This window comes from Bactrocera oleae, chromosome 5 (genome assembly GCF_042242935.1).
Source record: "Bactrocera oleae isolate idBacOlea1 chromosome 5, idBacOlea1, whole genome shotgun sequence".
Taxonomy (NCBI): Eukaryota; Metazoa; Arthropoda; class Insecta; order Diptera; family Tephritidae; genus Bactrocera; species Bactrocera oleae.
The window spans coordinates 62276444-62298145 of NC_091539.1; the positions used below are offsets into that span (position 1 = coordinate 62276444).

The 21702-nt window shown below is 32.4% G+C and overlaps 1 protein-coding gene and 2 non-coding genes across 7 annotated transcripts in view; 2 read left to right on the forward strand and 1 right to left on the reverse strand.

The window, feature by feature from the left end:
- mamo (maternal gene required for meiosis) overlaps positions 1–21702 on the reverse strand; it is a 363978-nt gene that overhangs the window by 119914 nt on the left and 222362 nt on the right. Inside the window, exon 2 of one of the 5 annotated variants that reach the window (XM_070110065.1) lies at positions 742–840. The exons of the other annotated variants lie outside the window; for them this stretch is intronic. The gene's annotated coding sequence lies outside the window, so the exon portion shown is untranslated. The remainder of the gene's footprint in view (positions 1–741; positions 841–21702) is intronic. 5 annotated transcript variants of the gene reach the window in all.
- TRNAG-UCC (transfer RNA glycine (anticodon UCC)) lies at positions 19857–19928 on the forward strand. Its single transcript has one exon. It is a non-coding gene; the product is annotated as a tRNA-Gly (tRNA).
- On the forward strand, positions 20678–20759 carry TRNAS-UGA (transfer RNA serine (anticodon UGA)). The gene has a single exon. It is a non-coding gene; the product is annotated as a tRNA-Ser (tRNA).

Genomic DNA, 21702 nt, shown 5'->3' on the forward strand with positions numbered 1-21702 from the left:
CACATACATATATAAATATATTCGGCTACTAATTGAAACATGAAATCTTAAATGCAACACCCGTAAACCCTGTTTGTTTGTTTGCAAATACAACTGTAAATTCCATAAGCGATTAGCGCACGCATAATAATTTACAAATACACACACAAATAATAAAAAAAAAATAGTTAACAGTTTATTGTGGCAGCCACAACGCATTGCTGTGGCATTTAGCATTAGAAGTGGCATGCAACACAGCTCTAAAACCACTAAAGATATGGCAGTGGCTAGTGAAAGGGAGGCAAACTTAGGCAGACACGCAGTGCAGCTGGGCAGCATAAAGCTGCAGCACACAATTGCACAAATTTTCGCTGATATCATCAAGCGCTGTGTTGCAAGAATACTAATTCATGAAACAGGCGTGGGATACTAATTTTTGTTAATTAACGCATGCGTGAATGCGTTTTGCAGTGTTGCAAGTAAACTTTTTTACCTAAAACTGGAAATTAACTGCAAAAATAATAACTAAATGGACGCTAGAGAGGTGTAATTAACGCTTTTAAATATACATTTTTTGTTTGTTTATTTTATTCAATTGTTTTGCGCTTTTTATTATTTTTACTAAAACAAATAAATTGCTTAATTTGTTTTATATTTTTTTAAATTTAATTTTTTTTTAAATATTTTATGAAATTATTCTACAAATTTCACATTCTTTGCTATAAAGAAGTTTTCTTAAATATTATATTTATTCAAAATTACCTTTGAAAAATGATGATATTAGTAAAACACAGTTCGAAGAGTTCAATATATATAAAATGAAGGCGTCATTAAATAACACTGCTGGTATTTAGGACTCACCTGTAAACAAAAAGTTACAATTTGTTACTAAAAAATAAAAATTTAGCCGCAAAATATTTGTATAATTTTTTTTAACGTTTGAAAAATGTTGTGCAATATTTTTATTAAGTAAAATAAATCTAAAAAATTATTAAAAAATAAATTATTAAAAATTGGATTGCCAACTCTAAACGTGAAAATGTATATTGCTACGTATAAACCTATAACTCTTATAACAAAACGACGAGTATTTCTTGCATGTGAATCTTAAATTATAATAATTATTTTTGCATTAAGGTGGCAACACTTATGGTGTTAAATAAAATATCACTCGTGACTCATTACAAAATTTCTGTTTTCCGGAGACCCAATAAATGTAAAAAGTATAAAAATTTAAAAAAAAATTGGCAACCCTAATCTTAAAAATGTATATTAATATGTGTACTTAAAGCCATGTCTTAAAAACATCACTTCACAAGGAATTTCTCTAAGTACACTATTTAAATGCTTCATTTAATTCGAAATATACGTTACATAGGCAAATTACACTTATATTTTTTTTAGTTAGCAATTTTATTTTAATTATTGCTGAAAGTAAGTAATCTTACCTCAGGGTGGCAAGACTTTAAACAAATATCAGTTGCGACTGAATTTAAAATTTCTGTTTTGAAGAATATTAAAACTGTAATTTATTGCTTAATAATAATTTTTTTCGTTTTTTTTTTATACATTATACATACATATGTGTACACAGTTTTGAATTATAATAGTAATTTTTTTACCAATAATAATCCTTGAAATAGGTGGTAGGTAACTCGCTAAGAGAACTTTTTTGGAGTATATAATTTTATTGCGTTTTTTGTCAAACCAGAAATTCAGAAATTTTAAAATTTCTTGAAAATTAAGAAAAGGTGGCAACATTATTTGCAATTTTCCTTAATATGTTAATAATATTTATTTTTCTTTCAAAAAAATATTAAAAAAATTAGTTTCTTATACAAAAATGTTGAAAATTAAAAATATGTAGGTGGCAACTTTTTGTAATTTTTTTTTCAAATATTTAATAATGTTACTTTTTCTTGTATAAAAACATAAAATAAAAGGATTTATCTTGTACAAAAATCTTGAATATTAAAAATTTGTGGCAACATTATTTGGCAATTTTTTTCTAATATGTTACTAATACAACTTTTTCTTATTTAAAATATATTTTTTTATATTTTTAAACATAGTGCATTAGCTTTATTTCAAAAATCTGAAATTTAAATGCATATATGTACCTACATATGTATGTACGTAAGAGTGTATGATTCAACATATAATATTTTTATGTCTCTAAGTACATATGTATATATATATAATGTATACAAAAAATTCTTCTGTTAAGAGACTACACCATTGCGCCACATATGCCCTAAACTAGCAGAGATATCGAGCACTGCAAATATTTTACCCGCAATTACTAGTCAATTACCTGGCTTTTACATTTCACATTTATTTTTATTGTTGCATGTAACTTTTTTTGCTAGACACATTCTCTCGCATGCAAATTCAATTAATCTTTGCATTTAGTGTGAATTTCGGTGCTAAAAAGTGTTGCCTTTGGGATTTTTTTTCAACTTTGTAATTCAATTTACAATTGCTTTTCAATTGCTATGCCAGTAAACGTTATTGTTATTGTTGTTGCGTATTGCGTGCAGTAAATTGCTGCAACAATAACAATTGCAAGCGTAAAAAGCGATTGCTAAACACTTAACAGTTAAGTTGTAAGTAGCAAGCGAGCAATTTCATATATTTCGTGTTGTTGTTGCGCGCGTGTGTACCATAGGTGTGCAAAACGTTCGTTTGTGGAATTGTGAAATTTTATAGCCACAATTGCGAGCAGTAAAACGCTAGAGAGCTAACGCCAGCGCCACAATGCGCCGTCGGTGACCTTGCAACCTGCAACTTGCAACTGCGGAGCTCACATTTCGCACCTCGCCGCCAGCGATCGCGATCGCAATCGCACGCAGTTTATCAATGGCGCAACGAATAGGCGCGATAACGCGATTACGATCTCTAAATAATCGCGCGATCGCATAACATTTGCACTGGGAATTGGGAATTGGTGCGATCTGTGGCACAATGAGACGATTTGCCGAAAGTTTTCCGCATATTGGCGACTACTTTTTTTTCATAAAAAATAAAAATAACAAATATTGCATATATTTGATTGGGACTCATGTGTTGTTGTTTTTGTTGCGGATTTTTTCTTTTCTTTTAACGCACAAATTGAATTTTTATTATTATCTGCATGCAACAATTGCATGTAATTTACTTTACGATCAAGCGGCAACACAACAAGCGAAACTGGTAGTAGTACTGATAGTGAGCCGTTACGGCTGCAACGGTAACGACAGCACTTATAGCTGCAATTGCAACTGCAACTGTTTCAGTTTATTGATATGTATTGAACGCAAAAGTGATTTGGCAACGAGGTCACCGTGTATTCTTTCCGGTTAGTATGTGACAAAAACTGGTATTTTGAATTATTTTGGTAAATTAAGGTGAATAAAATATTTTTGAGAATTTTTTTTAAAATGAGACAAAATTTTTTAATAATTTTGAAATGTTATTGTTGTAACTTTAAATTTTTTATCTTTAAATATTTATACATCAAATTTTATATAATCGAAAAAACTTGGGTGGCAGCCCTTTTCGGCTACATTTTACATATTTGTTCACTTTTGTCCAAGTAATAATATAATTCCACAAATAATCGGTTTTAAAATTACGTTTTTTTTTTAAAGATGGCAACCCTTTCAAATTACCGCTTTGTAATTATCATAAAAAAATAAACATTTGTTTTTAAATTTATTGTATTTTTACAATGTGGCAACCTTTCGTAAATTTTTAGTATGCAAATTTCTTCTGAGACATTGTTTGGATATCAATGCTTTTATTAAATTTCTTAAATCCATTAAATAACTTTAAAATATTTTGTCAAGTGGCAACTCTGGGAAAAGATTAAAATTTTTTTTAATATTAAACTGAGAGATTAAAAGCTTTAGTAAAAAAAAAAATTTTAAATCCAAAAAATTGTAACTAATGAAAGTTAAATAAAAAGAGAGAGCTTCATGTTACTTCTCATTTTCGAAAGCTTTCCTCCTATAGAAAATATGTTGAGGGTAGATGAAGTTACATATGAGACTAATGTATTTTTCTGTTCAATCTACGCCAAAAAATTAACGAGGCGAAACTATCGTAATCTCCATTTTCATCTTTCGTAACCTATATATTATATTAACAAATATATTTTCTCTTCTCTTGGCTCTCTTCATGCGTACGTAGTTTCATAAAGATTTATATAAGCAAATTATGTAAGAAAAGAAAAATTGTTACGCTTTTATTTGGGAACAGAATGGACTCAGTAATCAAAATTTCATTACTTTAAACTCATAATTCTCAACCGCTTTATTAAATGTATAAATGTTTAAGAAGCGGCTCTCGCGGGAGTCGAATTTTTAATTTTTCTAAAATTTCGACTAATATTTAGTAAGTTCCTAAGATAATTTTCATATTACATCAAAAAGTACAACAAAAATGCCCGCATTACTCACTACTCGCCACCCACTGTGCGCCCGCATTGCTTGCGCTGTCGTGTTGCAAGTGTTTTGACCTGCAAATAAATTCAAAGCAAACAACATTTGCGGCGCGCGCGCACAATAGCGGTAAGCTCTAAGAGAAAAATTGTGGAAAAAATGCTCGTAAACGCATGCGCACCATGCAACATGTGGCGTTAAACTGTTGCACATACACAGACACATATGGTACTAAGCATGCGGCAACAACATGCTGTGCGTGCTGCGATAAATCAAAGTTTTATTTGTTTAAATAAATTTGGTCATTTACGATGGCTTCATCGTCAAGCACACATGCTGCATATACATGTACTACAATATATATGCAACAGGTGTACATATGTTCGAAAATGTGTGTGTGTGTGTGTTTGTGAAAGTAAGTGTAGTATAGTATTTAATGCGCCTCTGCAACCTGCTGTTTTCAACGTCGCGCGATAGCAGGAAGTTGTTGTGGCAGCATTAATGCGAAAGCGTGTTGCACATTTCTCAAAATGACAACAATAAAAACCATAACATAAAATTGTGGCAAGCAGTCCAAACAATATAAATGAGACAAAGTGGCTGCGGCAAATGCTCTTAAAAATTCATTTAGTGAAAAAATCCGCGAGAGGCGTGAAAAATGTGCACAATTTCTTGGAATGCATATCAGCGAAAATATATGCGAATGCATTAAATTAATTTGCGTCACTTAGTCTGACCGCCAATTAGCTGCTGAGTTGCAAGTTGCATGCTCAACGAACGGCACATGCATCATTCGAGCGCGGTAGCAACCGACAGCGGCGGCAACAAAAAATCACAACAATTACAGCGACTGACAGCAACAAGTGGCAATCAGTAGAACCGAATGTTTTTCGGTGCACTTTTTTTTTATTTTTGTGGCAACAATATTTTTTTGATGAACTCCTCACTTAGCCAGCCACTTAATGAGGCACTCAACGTTGAAACGCACAAGTGCAATCACGGTTGTTATTGTTATTGTTGGCAGCAGCAATCATAAAACTGATGATGACTATTTGCAACAGTAAAGTGCTGCGCCGCCGTAGCAACACCGGCCACGACAGCTAGATCAACAATCATACGAATGTGCACTATTAGCCGCCACACTTGCAACGCTTTGTTGCCTGCCTTAGTTGGCGGCGTAAGTCGAGTAGCTTTGTTGGTAATTTAAGACGGAGTTGCAAATTGCTGAAATACAATAATCATCAGTATGTGCATCGTAAACAAAGATTTAGAAGTAGGCAGCTACCACTGTTGCAGTTGCAAAACAAAGGAGCAACAACAAAAAACCAACGAGTCATCCCCAGCTGCGCATCACTTGCGCTTCGGCTCATCTTCAACTGACAGCATTCACTCGACGACTGGCTATCGCCCTCGACTCGGCGCGACTCATAATTTCCGTCAACATTTCAACAATATTCGGTATCCCACGGTGTGCGCATGCGCATAAACAATACTTAGCTAAATATACATATTCATACAAAGGTTACAAACGATGGTTTAAAGACGAGCTTATGCGCATGCGCAGCTGCAGACAGTAGCCTTCGCATATATATATAGCTGGTTGAAATGTATGTAGAGAGCTCAGCTGAAGTAAACGAAGACTCTATGCATATTTCGGATTACTGTCATTGATGAGGGCATCACAAAAGCTTCTAAAAAAAACTCTATGCCCGATCTTATGATCATTAAAAATTCGACGAGCAGTTGAAAAAGAAATCGTCGAAAATAACCTTGGATCTTTTTTGGCTTAGAAATTCCTAGTCTTAAGCATATAAGTTCGGTTAAATTTAGCCCAAAATAGGTCGAAGTTCACTTCACTCAAGTTCAGCTCTGAAATGAAATTCCTACTGAGTAGACCTCAGACAAGGTCTAACTAGAATGCAGAAATCTGGAAATAGTATTTTATCTCATTTTCAAGCAAAACAGCTGTTCCCAGACTATATTTCAAGGTGTTTTTTTTACTGGTTTCGAAGATGAAGATCTGAAAACCCAAGAAAATAAACGAAATTATCGTCAACAACTGTAATCTATCCTTACCTGGAGTAAAAAGATGGCAGAACAACACTTGGTAATTTTTACTAGCACTTCTAGCCACCTTATCGCCGCTTTCTATGTTCCGCTTGCTAAGCTGAAGAATTAATTAATTATTGAGACTAACCGGCCAAGCAAAGAATAACGTGCCGAAACTTGTTTTCTGGAAAGGAAGACTGTCGCAAAATTCTACCAATAGGATCGGCTTGGCCACACGCAAAAATTAAAAGCCTGTACGAAAAAGAAATAAGAACAGCGTTGTGCTTCGAAAATACAAAAATGTACGGCAAAGTGTTAAATTGTTGACAATTTTCCATAGGATTTGATTACTGACACCCTGAGCATGCCATGTTGCCTATTTTCTGAAAGTTGCGCTTCTCCCAAGTATTGAGAGGAAGTTGCATTTAAAAGTTCTTCGAAGATATAAACCGTGATCTTGATTATAAGACTTTATTTTATATGGGGACGATTAATCTCATGGCGTCACTTCTATGATGTTTCAGTCACTTGAAAATAATATTATTTGACCGATTTTATGGTTGTAGAACCTTCTCTTTAATGTCTCCGATATAGCTTTTATGAATATTTCTAGTAATTCTAAAACTTCTTTCTTCTTGGCATGGACAAAATTTTCCTGAGAAAGTTGAACCAAAAGCGATATGAATTGATTAGCATACACTTGTGAGCACTTAACTTTTAAGATTGCTTACTAGCTATCTAACTGTGAAGCAAATGCTCAACAAAGCCACCAATTAAACTAAATTATCTTTTCACCATCTACTTGCCACTTAAACCGCTGTCTGATCTTCAACATATTAAAACAATAAAATCAGCTACTTTAATATACACAGACGACTATATTTAGCGCATGATTTATAGGTGTCTACAAACTCTTCCTCATGTGCTCTAGCTTCTTCCTGTGCACGCCTAAAAGCTGACTCATGCATATTTTCTTTCGTGCTTACGCCTTATTAACCATTACTTAATTATTTAATGATAACTTTTTCGTAAGTTTTTGTTGTCTTGTTTTTGAAGTTTCTCAAAATAACTAAATGAACAGCGCAGGTGAAATGGAATCTCACTTAAAGAGCAAACAATGAAAATTACCAAAAAATAGTATATCATACTGTTTATTAAATATTTAAGCCTGTGTGTGGCATGTGGCAAAGAAAAAAAGTGATGACTTACAATTTCTGCCGAATAATGAACTCATATATTTGTTAAGTAATGATGTCTGGCCATCATATGTATACACTTTTTATTATATTTACACTTAACTATATATTTTAAGCAATTATTTTTGAATATATGTTTAAATAACATTCGTTAATTAGGTTTATTTATCACTACGCTTGAAGCGGCAAGTAAATAAAATACCAAATTTTGTTGAGTTGAGAATTGAGTTATAAAAGTTAATGGCATAATTAATCAGGTTAAAAATAAATTTGCCGCCTTTTCATCCCATTTAGTTTAATGAAAATATCTGTGGAAGTGTGTCTTGTGGCCAGCAGCTTGAAATTAATAAAAATAAATAAATATATTTTGAAGCCTAACTGAAAATAGTACTCTAACACGCCAAACGTCAACGTTATCTTGCTGAAACATCTTAAAGTTCGCCAAACAGGTCGGGAAGGCGTCTCTATGAAACTAATTACCGATGAAAGATACGCATATATGCATAAAATATTTGTTTAACAACAAAAATAACAAATGACTATACATTATTAGATAAAGTTATCAGATTAGTGCAGTCTAAGTTGATTAAATGGCGGCTTCCGTGGAATGAGTCTTGTAAAACGATTGGGTGAGAATTACAGGAAGGAAAACACAAATGATCGGCTTAATAAAAAATAATATTTAAGTAGTATTTTCGGCTTGGAAGTGTTTGCATGCCATCAAATAAAATAACTTTGAAAATTGCTAGGTTCCTGTTCCAGCTAAGTTTTAATGATTTTTTAGGTTATGTCAACTTGATGGCAATCTTTTTCTTCAGAACTTTTTGACGAGGAAAAATCTTTCTTTTCAGAAATTTATTCAAGCAAGATTTCAAACAACTCCACAGAAAAAAATATCTAAGTCGAAACACAATACATCAATTATTTAACTGAAAATCAATTAAATTTACTGATATTTCAATAATCATAAACCGTAACATTATGACAGTGGATATGACATGAAGTGTCAATCTACCAAAATCTTATCAAGCAACTCTGGTTGATGTAATGCCAATAACGACGATCACAATTCGGTTTTTTGAGAATGATCATCCGGAATTGATCAGAATCAAGTGATTGTATGGGAAGCCTGTTCATTTGACGAGATATCTTCAAAAAATTTTGTATGAATTATTGCCTAAGGTATTAATACAATATCCGAAGAAATAATTCATATCGGATCAGTACTGCATGTAGCTGCCATACAAACTGACCGATCAAAATCAAGTTCTTGTAATAAATCTTTTGTATTTGTGAAGAGTATCATAGCTTCGGTGCAACTGAAGTAAACATTTTTTCTTGTTTAAACGTACGATGTGATCTCTTGTTAAAGCCAGTAGTCATGAAATAATAGCAAATAAGTCAAAATTGACAGCACGCTTGTAACAATTGTTTGCAGGCTGGAACTGTTTGCATACTCATTGTCATATGCCTAAGATGAGAGAACGAGCGATAGAGGAAAAAAAAACATATTGTATGACTCCCCACAGCAATCATTATTTGGACTTTGTAAACACAGAATTTGATTCTCCATTGACGTGGCGAATTGTAAAAGTTCATCCTTGATTTTATAGCCCAATCTCGGTTTATGGACGGCACACGTCAAATAAATCGCTTACGTTTCGTACATTTTATAAGCTCTAAACTTTTTCATGGCAGCTTGCTTGCCATTTGACTTCAACTAATAAACAATTTTAAGAGTTCTCATTAACTTTCCCAGCTTAGAAGCACGTCTTCGGCTTTCATACCGCCTCGGGTTGCATGTCGTAGACACATTAGCTCTAGTAATAATAGCCTCATTAGTGGACATGATTGATTTCAGCCATGTAATGTTGTTAATGAAAATCACAATAATTGCTGGCAAGCACATAGCAACAATGTTTAGCAATATGTGCAAGAAAGAAAACTATGTGGCAAGGCACAAGAGGTACACACGCTAGTGGGTATATGCAACGCGTATGAAATATGAATGCGCTGAGTGTTTATAAATGAAGCAGCCATTAAACATTGTTGTTAATTATTGTAAACGCAGTAATGCAGCTGCATATGTATGGGTGTATGTATGTGCGTGTGTGTAAATCAAAAGCCACAAGCAGCACAACAAGAAAGTCACAATTATTTACACCAAACAGTCAAGTTCTAAAGAGACTGTTCTAAGCACAGCTCAGCTGCATGGATGGCAATCATAAGTGAGAATGAGTGTGCCTGTTTGTTGCATGCACCCATCTGTCCGTTCTCGTGATTTGTATAATAAACTGAAAATCTGCATAACGCAGCAAAAAGATTTGAAAAATTAACAACACAACAATTACCGTGTGCATAGCCAACTCATCAGCGGTGGCAACAACAAAAGCAGCAACAAAAACGCCAACTAGCTGCCACATAATAGCCGTGCAGCAGTCATCGCTTATACGTGTGTGTGTGTGTGTGTGTGAGCATATTTATCAGCAACGCCATCGCAATGCGGCGGGTGCAAGTCGACAGCAATTTCTTTGACGGTGCAATAACTCTGGTTGCTGCAACATCAAAAACATCAACAACATCGCTCGCTACACATGTTGTGGCAGTGCAATTAATAATCGCAAATACGGGTGAGGCCGTAGCGGCACTCTTTGGCGCGGCAAGCCGACAATAGTATGCAAAAAAAATACACATAACAACAACAACAACAATTATCAACGTTAACTACGCGTAATAGCGGCAAGGCGCATAAACTGACAAAACAAAAACAAAAGGTATCGCTACGATTTAACAAAATACTGCAGGTGGCAATTGCTGTTGCACACACATATACACATTTACTCGCATGTTGCAAGTGTGCATGCAACAAGTTATGCGTTCGCGCAGCGGGTAAACACAACAAACTACATCCATTTTGATGCGTAAAGGAAATTTATTACAACTAAGTGCCTGATACTCGCTTTATGTAATAGCAAAAACAACAACAGCAACAATGCATAATTTAACCATGCCACGTTATCAGTATTTGATTTAATGCCGCAATAAAGTTCTTGAAAGCTATTGACTTGAGGAGTTGTGACGTCGTAATAACTGTATTATCAACGGAAAAATCTGCGAGCGAAATTTGCAAGCGTTAATCGATTGCAAGTTATCAACTTTATCGAGGTTTACGGTCATTTATGGTGGTTGAAAACGATTGGAGACGTGAATTTTCGAACATATGTACATACATATTTACTTTTCTATGTATGTACATATATGGTACTGTAATTATATGTATGATCTATATTGTTTTAAGAGCCCCCGAATATCCCTCTTAATATCCCTCTCATATTCCCCCCAGATCTTCTATTACTAACTCTCAGAAGTTGGTGAATGAAAAGAGAAAAAATTATAAATTTTCGAAAAACTTTTTGCAACATAAAAAACGAGAAAAAATTCTAGAGAACCTAGTTTTGAAAAATTATTATATTACTTTACTTGTTTTTAAGTATCTTGATAAACAATACAGTATCTCGAGAAACACTTATTTATTTTGTAAGTTTTTTCAATATTATTTTTTGCATTTCACACGAGGTGGCAAGTTCGGATTCTTAAATTTTTGCATTATTTCTAAACGATTTTTACAGTGCATGTTTTGTAAATATAGTCTTTAGTTCTTGTTCTTAATTTATATTTCTATATAAAAACACTTCAAAATAATATTATTTTTTAAATATTACAATCTGGCCTCATCGTTTCAAATAAAATCAACATCGTAATATTTCAAAGTTTGCTAAACAATTGCCATACCAAACTTCAATCCCTTTAAAAAAAACTTTGTCAAAATTTAGGTGGTAACTCTCTAAAATAATAATATTTCAATAAAGCTGAATTTCTTTGAAAATGAAACAATGCATTTATTTTATTTTAAAGTTGTTAAAAAATTTTCAATATTTTATTATATACTAAACAATTTCTTTTTTTTTTTCAAAACTAGGTGGCAACTACATAAAATAATATTATTCTAACAGAGCTCATTGAAGTAATTTTCGTAAAAAAGTTAAATTTTTAAATTATTTCTATACTTGCACGCTTTCAACAATTTTTGTTTTAAATTAGGTGGTAACTCCATAAAAATACAGCATTATTTTTCTAAAGTAGTCTTCCTTAAAAAAGAAAAATTTATTAAAATATTAAATAGTTTAAAATTTTTAAATATATAATTTTATTTTTTCAATAATTTTGGGTCGAAAGTGGGTGGTAACTACATGAAGTAATATATTATTATTGTAATAAATTTAGCTGAAACAAATTTTCATAAATATTAATAATGAAGTATTTCATTACTTTTTAAATTGTTTTAGATTTTTAATAACGTGTTAAGTCCTTTTGAAAAATTTAACACAAAATTAGGTGGCAACTTGGTAAGGCAATAATATTATAATAAAGCTAGTTTATTAATTTTCCTTGGAAATTAATTACTAAAGGATTTCATTCAAGTGTTAAGTTGTTCAAAATTTCCAAGTATTTTATTATACATTTTTTAACATTTTGGTTCAGAATTAGGTGGCCACTTCGAAAAATAATATTTTTATAATAAAACTTAAAAAAATTAAATATACATTTATTGTACATATATTGTAGACTTATTCAATTTTTAATTTCATTATATTTAAAAAAAAAAATTTTTAACAAGGTGGCAGCGTCGAATAAAAAAATTTTTATATTGTATTAAACCTGAGTGAAATATTTTTCTTTTAAACAATATGTATAACACATTTATTCAATTTTAAACAAGTTATAAATTTCTAAATTTTTCGACACATGGCAACTTTGTTGTTTTACATTAAAATTTGTAATTTTGTTAGATCTTCTGAAAACGTTTACGATATACGTGTATATAGTATATATTGAAAAGTGTGTGATTTATTTCAGTATTTTGCGCACCGAAATTAGGCTAAAAGCTCACTGTTAACGAGGTACCACCTTTTAAGCGAAATATTTTGTAAATGCTAATCAAATTCTAATTACCAAATATTTTATCTCAAAGACCTAATAAAAGTATGACTCGCTTTCAAAAACTAGTTCCACTTCACCGTTAGGCATAAAAATCTCCGGTGGCGATAAGCTTCAATAACAGTTATATGGTGGTCTTGTGGCAATGCTGCATAACGCGCGTATATTTGCACCACTTTTCCGGCACATAAAAAATATCTAAAATGCACCGTTAATTATTTTGTATCCGAAAGACTTCCAACAAAAGCGATTTTATTGTTGAATTTTGTTTTCATTTTCGTTTACGCTATTTGTGTCATTGTGCCCCTTTCGAAAATTGTCTAAACTGCGTTCAATTAATCACGAAGCCGCCGACGCCACCGCCGCCGCTTACAACTCCAGCAACCACAACAGCAGCCAAGCACAGTCAAATGTTGCCGCTTAATGTTGCATTTAAATGCTGTACACAGTCGACACTGCCAGCAATCGGCAATCAGGTGCTTACAACAACAAAAACAATAGTAAAATGACAATGTTGCAATTGCGGCGCATGCGGTGAATGCCATTGGGTGTTAATGTTGTTGTGGTATTAAAACAAAAACTATGCAAAAACAAAAGCACTTGCGAGCGCGTAAGTGTGTGTATGTATGTGTGTTGGTGTTTGTGTGAATGGCGCACAAATAATTATGAGCGAAATTAGCGAGCTGCCGATATTTGTTTGTCGCTTGGCGTTGCCGCTGTCGCTGCCACAGCCGTTGATTGATGCAGATTATTGACAGCGAGCAGCAAAACAAAACTATAAAACAACAACAACAACAACAGCAATGAAAATAAAAACAAATGCAATAGAATCAAAATATCAAGAGTACAATAAAAATAACAATAAAGTGGCAGCGCTAACGTGCAACCGCAACAATAAGTTTGTAATGTGGCCATTCTTTCTCGTTGTTGTTGTTGCTGTTGTTTTTATTTTTGTTCATTTTCAATTTACAATGTGTAATTTGCTATTTTACCACCATTTGCCGCATGCATGCACACACTGCCGCTTGCCGCAGCGCTCCATGTGCCACGCATGCGAAATGCCGAACGCGCTGCCGCACAAAGTCCTTGAACTGATTTGAAGGTAATTTTCGTAAAATTTATTTGCAATACGACAGTGTGGAAATTATCAGAAATCTAACGGAAAAACAAAATAACGAAATCATTGTTAGTGTTTTTTTGTTTTGGTTGCTGTTGCAAAATTTGCCTAGAAAAGCGTGTGATGCGCGCAATTAATATGTACAAACAAACTTACACATAAATATATATGTATATAAATATACAACAAAAACAAAAAAATTCACAAAATCGCGTTACACGCGTTTTGCCTCGCAGATGTTGCAAGATTTCGGCAATTATGCAACATCATTGCCAACATATACTTAATTGGCCGAAATCGCTGCCGCCGCGATACTTGTGGCATTGCCTGCACTTCAAATCAATAGTGCTAATGAGTGTTGCATAAGCATACCTATTTATACGTACATATGTACACACACATATTTCAGTTTTAGGCGCGAATGCATAAAATACTCAGCAAAACATAAAAATGTCAGCTACCGCAGTTAAATTTTTGCAGCGCTGATGCAATACTAAGATTAGGGTCATTGTTTTAAATTTCAACAAAAATGTTCTCACAAAATAATGCAACGTTGTAAGTTTTAAACAGTAATATATCCAGAAGGTATAGCATCGATAATTTAAAAAAATACAATCGATAAAAAAATATATCGATAAATTAAATCGATCAACACGTATATCGGTCAATATGTATTCGATACAATTTTACGAAGGTTTCAAATAAAAATCAAACTCAAATGACTCAAACTCTTAAAAAAAATTAGCGAAGATCTTATATCGATAGTACTACTTATCTATATATCAGAAAGGTATATAATCGCTAAAATACATAGATAATAATATATAGTTGAGCCAAATATGGGAGATCAATTTTAGACTCTGAAACCTTAAAAAAGTTATTAGAACTGACCAGCTAAATCGATTTAGCCATATTCGACTGCCCGTCCGTCTGTCTGAGACATCGACCTGAACTTTTGCACCCACCCTTTTCTACCCAAAAAGCTGCTAATTTGTGAGAACCGCCGTTATCGAACAACTATGACACATAGCTGTCATACAAACTGACCTATCGAATCCTTGTATGTAAAACCTTTTTATTTGTCAAGGTATCGCCACGTAATTTGGGAAGATTATTAACTCAGGCATCACTACAAAATCCGAACAATTTGTTCAGTTCTGATATAAAGTGATCTATCAATAAATCAAGAAAAATATATTGTTATACGCTTTTATGCTATAAAAATGCATTATAGCTTCGGTGGAGCCTGAGTTATCGTTTTTTCCTTATTTTTTTATTTTTTAGAGAGATAATAACAGTAATCTGAATGAAATTATCTCAAAATTATAATCTCTAATCTCTTAAATTTACCGTTATGATATTTCGATATGTGGTAAAACGAGCAAAAAGCTCTGCTGATTTTTTTTTTGTTTGAGTTAAGCAACTTTTCCGTTCACCTGAATGGGGAAATTATGGGTTTTAATAGATTTTGTCCAAATAAAGTAAATATTCTCTGAATAAAATATATTTAACTTAGCATACAAAAAATGTATTTATCAATTTCACTTAGAGTATGTATGTACAATACAAATGTATTACGTGTTTGTGAGTATATTTTGAAATTATTTATATGTGCTTATACACATTAACATATACATATATGTCTGCGTGCTGTTATAAGCTAAACTATTCATTAAAAAAATTAATTTTGCACGCTTAACACCCAAAATAGTTTCGCACAATTACACAACTGACAGGATTTCAATCAAATGTCAACGCAGCTATGCAGATAAGTCATGCAAAAAACTAAAAATATCCGAATGAGTAGCAATGACAATGCCAACACACACCCAAAATGCTTGGGAAATGTGTAATATGTACCAAAAACCAAAAACAACAAAACATATTGGTAAACAAATACGAAACTTACAACTTAATTACTACAAAAATAATTCCAAGAAATATATAACATATGTATGTACTTATATATACAAAAGGTGTGTATATCAAGAATCATAAAAAAATAATAAATAAATAAAAAAGTATAATCGAAAAAAATATAAAAAAAAATAAAAATATCTTAAAAAAATCACAAATATACAAACTTTTGTGGCTTTATTGTGGCATTAATATCGAATTACGGCGATTTCATAAATTCACAAAAACAATGACTACACGAAAATACCAGCGGCCGAAAAAATTGGTGGCCTACAAAATTCAAAACAAAAAACCAAAAAAAAAAACTATATAGAAACTATAAAAAACTATAAAAACAAAAAAATATAAAAAAGATTTGATAGTAAGGCGATTCGCAAATTACGGTATGACATGGCAAGCGGCAGCAATTCACACTGCCACAAATGCGCCTGGTATGCAGAAATCGACGAATATTTACGAATTTGCATGCACGCTCCACAAGCCACACTATTGCCTGCATGTGTGCGTGTGTATGAGAGGCATTAAAATCAATTAAATGCAGCAGTTAAAGCTCGCAAAAAAATATTTATGCACTGAGTGCCGCAGTGACATATGAGCCGGCAGGAGTACAAATGGCAGCGTCATTTATTAGAGGTCGCCAGACACGGTGGCACGCACACACAATTACAGTTGCAATTTTTCATAAAATTTTGTCGAAAAATCATTTTTTTTATTAGTTTTAGTCCGCGGCAATGACAGCAGCTTTTGTGGCAAGCAAATTGCAATTACAAATATTTTGGGTGTAAATTTTTAGCCTTTAATCCCTGAGCGCGGCAAAAAAATACCGAAATCATTTCTTGCCTATCAATGAGGCAATAAATACAGGTTTTCTATTGCAACAATGACATTTGCGTTTCCTGCGCTTATGCAGCAAATTTATATAGGTGTGTGTGTTTGTTGGCATCTCAAATTGCCACCTTCACCTCGCTGCGTCAATGGCCTAGTGCGTGATTGAGTTCTTCTAGTCAAAAGATTTGAAAAAAAAATTGCAAAAACAAAAGCAAAACGTATGTGTTGCTCAATGCAAGCGCTAACGGCGATTTTGACCGCATGCAACACAAAGTGGTAATTACCGTAAATTACGCAAATTAATAAATCCGCAGCTGATGCAAATTTTACAAAACAACAAACAATAAAAAATTCATAAATAAAAAAAAATGTTAAAAGTTTAAAATTGTAGGTAAATAAATTTTAAACATATGTTTTTAAAGCAAAGTTTTTTGGAAAATATTCTTTTGTAAATTTAATTCTAAAAACCAAAAAAATAATTCATAAACTCAAATTAGACAAAATTTCTTTAAGAAAAATTTTATTACAGATAATAAAAATGATAGTCACCACAAAAGAAATTATAAAATTTATACAAAAAAACTTGTGTTTTTTACAGTTAAATTTAAAAAAAAAATCAGAGTTATAAAATATTTAAAAAAAAGTTTAAAAAACTTAGCATTTTGCGTGGTAAAAAATCATTTTAAATTTCATTGCGTCGTTTAAACACCACTTTTTGTGATATACCTAATTATTTATAGCAAAAACCTTAAACCACTTTTGAAGTTTTCTAATTAAAGAAACAATTCATCAAACAAATTTAGTTTTTATATACATATATCACCATAAAAATTGTTTTAATTCGCCCATTTATAAACGAAATATTAAGAAAAAAGAAAAAACGTTAACTTCGGTTGCACCGAAGCTATAATACTCTTAACAAATATAAAAGTTTCCATACAAGAACTTGGTTTTGATTGGTCACTTTATATGTCAGCTATCGGCTACGTTAGTTCCATCTCAAAAATTTCTTCGGAGATGGTACCGTTGCCTTAAGCAATAATCTGTGCCAAATTTCGTCTACTACTAAAAAAGTTGTCTACTGAAAAAGTTTCTCATACAAGGACTGGATTTAGGGCGCTCAGTTTATATGGCAGCTATATAAAATAGTGGTCCGATACGAACAATTTCTTCGGTGATAATACCGTTGTCTTGGGCAATAATCTATACAAAATTTTGTGAAAAGATCTTGTCAACTAAAAAGTTTTCTTTACAAAGATATTATTTTGATCATTCAGTTTATATGGCAGCAATAGCCTAGAGTGATCATTTAAAAATATCACATATGTTCTTGTTAAAAAAAAAAAACTAACTACTATTAGAAACTAATTTTGTAAATTTTTAAATAACTTTCCACCTAAAATTTCAATAACTCATGCCAATAGTTAATCCTTACAAGTATATTAAACATTCTCCCATAAGCGGTAGTCTAAATCCACTCACTTTAATCTCTATAAGTACATGAATACGGACTTGATGTCCCGCATGCTATTTTATTGGTTATGCATAATACACAGCCATTCAACCAACCAACCAACCAACCAACAAGCCATCCATCCATCTAATAGCAAAATTTCACAAAATACGCTTACGCGCGTCGGCTGCTCATGTAATCCATCGAAGGCAGACAGCCGAGCAGGCATTCACTTATTCCGTTCAATTTCCTTAAGGCTTTTAAGGTAAAGAAGTATAAAGTTAACAGCCTCATAACTTCAAAGCTCCAATTGCACGCCCGCAACCCGCCGCTGCCGAGCGTCCACTTGTAGCCGCGCTGAAAACCAAGCGCAATGCGTTTTCTCATCGCCGTTTCCATCATGCGAATTGCAGTCGTCTAATTTCCATAGCGGGGCAGGCCGTCGAACGCGGCGCGCAGCGTCGAGACGCAATATTTACGCAGCAGAAACAACGGTGGAGGCAGCAGCACCAGCAATGTCTTTGAAAGCACTTTGTTGTGCAGCTGTGTGGCAGTGGCAGGAAGCAGATTACCACAGCAATTTTGCATAACTGCCACTGCCGCTGCCGCGCCGCGCCACAGCGTTGCCATTTATTGTATTTGGCCTGCGTCGTTTGGCCACAGCGTGTTGCAAGCACCGTGCAGCCGGCAGCCGTCAAACGACAAAACAAAACATAAATCAATCTAAAATGCATCGATTTTGCATCAACGCTGCGGTTATGTCGATATGCTGATGAGAATAAGCGGTGCCAATGCTGTGTGCAAAAAAAAAGTGCGTTGCAGGCAGCAATGCGTGGCGTTGCAAGAAAAAGAACAGCACTCAAAAGAAAATGGATAAAATTCCAAAACAAAAAAGAAAAAATCGAATTGCAACAAATTGCAATGTAAAGCCGTTTGTTGCATGAAATGACTGTAGTTGCATGGAAATGTTGCAAGTTGGAAAATGTGCTTAATCTTTTCTTTCCTATGGCATGACACAATAAAAACGGCTGACGGCATTTTGTTGTTGGAAAATGAGTGAAGTAGCGGTGAAATGATTTGTGTGGCTGCGTGTGGAAATCGAGCAACAACATGGCGTGCGGCAGCGGAAGCGGCTGTTTGTTGCAGGTTACTTTTTCATTACAAAACATTTTCTATTATAGAAATTATTAAAGTTTTTGTCTTTGCGCTACGCATAGTCTAATTTTTTGTTGCAAGGTGGCACAGTGTGGCATGGAAAGTAATATTTTACTAAAAAATTCTTGGTGATAATCAAATTCATCCATCGAAGATCCCCCGAAGATAGTCAAAGAACAGTTTTTGTGCGATTATTCTAAAACAAATTTAATACAGCGATCTGAGAACTCACACGACAATTGCTCCTAAAATTATACTTCCAAAGGTTAGGTATGGCCAATTGCCAGTAGACTCAGAGATATGAACTTGTTTTTATGAAAGAAAATCTATGTTTTCAATAAGAGAATTATGATTACTACATACAATAGTATGCATATTAACTTTTACTGTTAACAAAAGATTAGAGAATCTAAAAATAAAAATTTCACGAATTATTTTATCGCGCTTCTTATTAGTTTATTTTCTTATAGCTGCTAATGCCATAATATACAAAAATTATATAAATATTCAATATTGACAAAAGTAGCTGTATAAATAAACAGGTGTTCTTTAAACTATAACCATGCTTATCTGTCAAAACGCTCATTAATATGCATGATAAATTTATGAATAACTTTTTGGTTTAATGACAGTTTTAAAGAAATTTAATTTATTGCTACGAATGCGAACATTTAAAAATAAAAATATTTAAAAGAAATAATTCGAAATGCGGCAACTGTGCAAATGTCTATAATTTATTCTGAGCGTCGGTGGTGTAATGGTCAGCATAGTTGCCTTCCAAGCAGTTGATCCGGGTTCGATTCCCGGCCGACGCACACTATTTTGCTTTTTACTTTTTAATTTTTGTAAACTAATATTTATGTATAATTAAAAAATATGTGGTAGTGGCTAATTTCTATTAAGTAATAAGACTTTATTTTAAAGAAAAAAATTATAAATTAATAATAGTTTTTAAATCATATTTGACTTTTAGAATAAAAATTCCGTTTGTAATAAATTTTGAATTTTTCATTAAAATAGTTTAGCACGTTCAAATTTGTCTGGGAATACCATATAAACTCCGATTTCAATGAACTTGTAACCAAAATGAACGTAAAATTTTGAATTAACTATGAATGTTAATTTTAATAAAAAATTTGCGAATGCATTACAAATTAATATCGATTGTTTAAATTTTTTTTACAAATTTTTATTTTTTTATTTTTTACAAAAAAAAACTGTTAAATTAAAAAATTTGTACATGTATATGTATTTTAGCAATACAAATTTATGACATAAGAAAAGCATTATACAATATCGCCTCCTAAGACACATTCAATTGCTTATATTATATTTTCCACACGTTTAGTTCTTATATACATATGTATTTCCCCATTACTTTGATGTTACACTACACTAACAACTGTATTAACCCCTCAAAGCGAAATTTACCAGCATGTTGAAGGTTTATATTGTTTTTCTTTTCTGCTGTCGTTCGTCGTTCGTGCTCGCATTCGTATGCAAACAGAAACACACGCACATCAACCCTCAGTGAAGTGCGCAGTTTGACAAGAATTCTCCAACAGCTGCGGTGTCCGAGCGGTTAAGGAGATGGACTTGAAATCCATTGGGTTCTACCCGCACAGGTTCGAATCCTGTCCGCAGCGAAATTTTTTTATGATTTAAGTTTTTTGTTTTATTTTAATTTTTGTATTTTTTATTTAATAATAATAAATTCTTATATTATTAAAAAATTATTATAATAATATTTTTGATAGAAAAAATTCTATAAAAACGTCTAGTAAAAAATTCGAAATGTTTTTTAAGCAGGATTACAAATTGTTCTATTTCGTGTGAAAAACAAATTGGAAGCACTTTGCATATAATGCTAAGGACTTGATTCTATTTAATTTGCTATGAAATTTTACATTTTTCGCAACCAATCCATCGCTGAGTCATAATTTTTTACAAACGTTTAGTCGGAAACGCAACTTAACACACTTCTTTCGGCCAATTTTTTGTAGATATATTTTCTCAACTTTTATACTTTTTGCTAGCATTGATAATAGTGAAACAAAATTGAGAATATAAATATAAAGGTTATAAAAATTTGAAATTTTTGAAACTAGTTATTCGTGAAAATAATTAATTAAAGTTTGAAAAATGAGAAGAATTAAATGAAGTTCCAATATAGGTCATTCACATTATTAAAATATTATGGCTGATTTGAATTTTTAAAAAAACTGCCGCGGCAAAATTTTAGGTTTGAAATTATTTTATATTTATCTACGATGTGGTTTTGATAAAAAAAAACATTATCTAAACTTTATTCTCTCAAGTTTAAAAAGGATTTATTTATAAGGACTTAGTAGAAAATATTCTCCATATTCATCCACAATCAATAGTTTATCAAACATTGTTTTTTGTAAATACTAGTAATAACAAACGCAAGAGGACATTTTCACTTATAATCGTATAGAATACGAGTATAAGCGAAATCAATTCGGTCTGTTAAGAGAAAATTAATATTTTCCAAGATAGTGCAAAAAATTTTAAATAACAATAACTTTAAAAAATTTCTAATAGAAAAATCGTCGAAGATATATTTTT